The following is a 4,334-nucleotide window of genomic DNA, read 5'->3' as shown; positions in this document are numbered from 1 at the left end:
ATCAATAAGCTAGCCAAGAAAGATCTCGTGAAAGGATTACCTAAAGCATCCTACATGAAAGACAAGATCTGTGAAGCATGTCAAAAAGGAAAACAAATCAAATCATCTTTAAAATCCAAGGATGTGGATGCAAAATCTCGATCTTTAAGTCTTCTGCATATGGATCTTTTTGGAACAATCGATCCAGCAAGTCTAAGTGGGAGAAAGTATACTCTCGTCGTAGTGGATGATTACACGAGATATACTTGGGTGCTCTTTTTGAAGAAAAAGAATGAAACAAAAATCGTTCTTCCAAATATCTTGAGACAACTACAGACAGAAAAGGAGATCAAAATCATTCGAATAAGATCAGATCAAGGAACTGAATTCGTCAACAAGGTCATAAAAGATTTCTGTGCACAAAATGGAATCTTTCATCAACTATCGGCAGCACGAACTCCACAACAAAATGGAGTAGCTGAAAGAAGAAACAGAACTCTTAAAGAAGCTGCACGAACAATGGTTGCTCACTCAAGATTACCCAAGCGGTTTTGGGCCGAAGCCATAAATACAACATGCTATACGCAAAACCGACCCCTGATCAACAAGTTCCACAACAAAACTCCATACGAACTATGGAAAGGTAAAGTGCATAGTGTAGGTTATTTTCACACTTTTGGATGTAGGTGCTTTATTCACAACAATGGGAAGAATCATCTGAGAACCTTCGACGAAAGAGCGGACGAAGGATTGTTCATGGGTTACTCCTTAATAAGTAAGGCCTTTAGAGTCTTAAACAAACGAACAATGGTTATCGAGGAATCCATACATGTCAAGTTCGATGAACAATCTGAGAAAAATCCAGTTGGGCGTTGAACCATCTGTCAATCCAAATCAACGCTCTAAAGAACTTAATGAAGAAGAAGTCTCAGACGACGAAGACATCTTAACCTACCACACGAAATATCAGTTGAAGATCGCCGAACCCGAAGCTACAGCTCAAGTTAATAATGGAGCACAACAAAATATTCCGAATACTCAAACACCATTTGAACCTATGATCTATGTTCAAATACCCGATATCCCTGAAATGGATGTACAAAATCAGCAAAATGCACTTGAACCCAATCTTAGATGGTTAAGAGATCATCCTCCTGATCAAGTAATTGGAAACATTCAAGAAGGAGTAAGAACAAGAGCATCTCTGCATGAAAGCATGATGGCTTGTTTTCTATCACAAATGGAACCAAAATCCATAGAAGAAGCTTTAAATGATCCTGACTGGGTAATAGCCATGCAAGAAGAGCTTCATCAATTTGAACGAAATGATGTTTGGGAACTTGTCATGAGACCAACACATCAAAATGTCATTGGAACCAAATGGGTCTTTAGAAACAAAATGAGTGAAGATGGACTCATTGTTAGGAACAAAGCTCGTCTTGTAGCTAAAGGATACTGTCAAGAAGAAGGAATCGATTTTGATGAAACCTTCGCCCCCGTAGCACGACTTGAAGCTATACGAATATTTCTTGCATATGCAGCCTACAAAGACTTTAAAGTTTATCAAATGGATGTCAAAAGTGCTTTCCTAAATGGTCTTCTTGAAGAAGAAGTATATGTTGAGCAACCGCCTGGATTTGCAGTTGATTGTGGACAAGAAAAATTCTACCATCTCAAAAAGGCACTATATGGATTAAAACAAGTTCCACGAGCTTGGAATGATACACTCTCACATTTTCTTATCAACTGTGGTTTCACGAAAGGAGCCGTAGACAAGACTCTCTTTCGTATCAAAGATAATGATCATATTCTCTTGGTACAAATCTATGTTGATGACATCATTTTCGGGAGCACGAATCTTGTTTTATGTGAAAGGTTCCCAACTCTCATGCAATGAAAATTTGAAATGAGCATGATGGGAGAACTAAACTACTTTCTGGGATTGCAAGTAAAGCAATGCTCAGATGGAATTTTTATTAGTCAAGCCAAATACACTAAGGATCTAATCCGAAAGTTTGGCATTGATGGAAAAACATCCGTCAAGATCCCTATGAGCACATCTCTTAGAATGGATATTGATAATGAAGGAAAAGATTTGGATCAAAAGAACTTTCGTGGGATTATCAGATCACTCCTATACCTAACAGCAAGCAAACCTGACATTTCGCTTGCTGTTGGGGTATGTGCTAGATTTCAAGCTAAACCAAAAGAAAGTCATTTAAGTGCAACCAAAAAGATCTTGAGATACCTTAAGGGGACACAAAGCGTTGGACTTTGGTACCCGAAAGAAGGATCTTTCGATCTAGTTGGCTATTCGGATGCTGACTTTGCTGGATGCCGAATTGATCGGAAAATCACCTTAGGAACCTGCCAGTTCCTAGGGGGAAGACTTGTGTCTTGGTTTAGTAAAAAACAACACTCCATTGCTACCAGCACGGCTGAAGCCGAATATATAGCAGCTGGAAGTTGCTGTGCCCAAATTCTCTGGATGACTCATCAATTAAAGGATTATGGCATAAATGCACGAGAAGTGATCATCAAATGTGATAACACTAGTGCAATTGCCATCACACACAATCCTGTTTTACATTCACGAACTAAACATATTGATATTAAATATCATTTCATTCGTGATCATGTTGAGAGAAAAGATATATCTCTTGAATATGTCAATACTGATGATCAGCTTGCGGATATTCTCACAAAACCCTTAAGTGAAGCGAGATTCTCTACTCTAAGACATGAAATCGGGATGATTGAGATGGCATAAAATGTGGGAATCAAATCAGCGAAGATTCTCACAATATTCTTATAGAATTTTCTCGATATACTCAGCATAAAGATTTGGTTCATTCTCACACGCAAGATCTCTATAAAAAGAGGAGATCATTCTGTCACCAAATCCACACTAACCCGACTTTTGAGTAAGAAATCTAGATTTAGTCTTTGATTGTGCAGGAATGAGTACAGGAAGTGAAGCAAAAACGACAATCACGGAAAAGAGAAAAGAAGAGACTGAAATCTTTCATGATCCTCTAATTAATGAAGGGGAACTAAACAAATTTCTAGCAAGTTCACAACATTTACAAAATCTTCTTTGTGAACCAACGAAGCAAGAATCACGTGAATCATTTCACTCAGTTGGCAACACCATAGGATATGCAAAGGAGAACAGTGTGCTGGAAAGAAGCGATAGCTGTGATTATTCACCATCAAGCACTCCTCCAAAGATGCCCACTCAAGTCCACAACTAGCAGCAAGAAGAAAAAGGCCTAAAAACTATTTTGGATCACAATGATAAGCTGAAGTTCTATCTATTATGAATAAATTTCGCATTTCCATGAATTGATTTAATTTCTAAAGTGATTATGAAAAAGGCTGTCACGAAACTTCTGATTACGTCTTTAACACGAAACCTAGTGTTCTCATCTACAATCTTTTAACCAGATCTGCACGCAACCTCTACACCTATAAATTGGAACCTCTCTCCATGAACTCTACTCACACACTAAGTATTTTTTTGTAAGTAAATCTTGCAGGTATGAATAAGGGCAAAGAAAAAATGGACGAGGCCGAGAAACGAGCTATTCGGCGTGATCACCACCTTCAGGAAGCAAGCAAACTAACAATTGCCACCATCATGAAACTAGTGGAAGAGGGTGATAGGGTGCACGTAACCTTCTCCATGCCAAACTCGGCTAACCCGAAAGAAAGAGGAATACTGAACAATACTGTCAACGAATCTCAGGCCAAGAAAGCTATGTGTCTGGAACAGGCAAAACATTTGGCAAACGAAAGGAAGATGGTGTTGAACAATGCCAACAAGCACCCATATCATCCACCCACCTCTCGTTGGTATCCAGTCACTGAAGATTCACAACGGAGTGAGAAATCTTATGAAGATTTTACTCTAGTTCACTCTCAGTCACCAACTAACCCAACTATGCCTACCCTCTCTCTAGTGGAACTGGACGAATATGCGAACAAGGCAAACTTGCCTGATGTGACTGATGAGTTGACCCATCTGGAGCTTCACGTGCCTTATCGCTTTCTTTGAATAATGTTTGTCTTATATGTATGGCTTGAGGCACCTCTGCCTGATTCCTCTTAATGAATTTCTCTACCTTTATTAATTGCTCTTTTGACTATGTTACTTTGCTGTCAGAATACTCCTTTCGGGACAAAGATGGAATTATCTCATATGCATTATCTCTTAATAGTCTTTAAACATGTTAAAGAATGCATAGATCTAAATGCTAATTGGTTGTACAGAAACCATAGGCTCTCCTAGTGGTTAACCGTTGGATCAAACGAATAAAAAAGCATTGATCACTATCTCAGTTTGCTATAAAAGG

The sequence above is a fragment of the Ipomoea nil genome, unplaced genomic scaffold (genome assembly GCF_001879475.1).
Source record: "Ipomoea nil cultivar Tokyo-kokei standard unplaced genomic scaffold, Asagao_1.1 scaffold2565, whole genome shotgun sequence".
In the NCBI taxonomy this organism is placed as follows: Eukaryota; Viridiplantae; Streptophyta; class Magnoliopsida; order Solanales; family Convolvulaceae; genus Ipomoea; species Ipomoea nil.
This window is presented reverse-complemented; position numbering follows the sequence as displayed.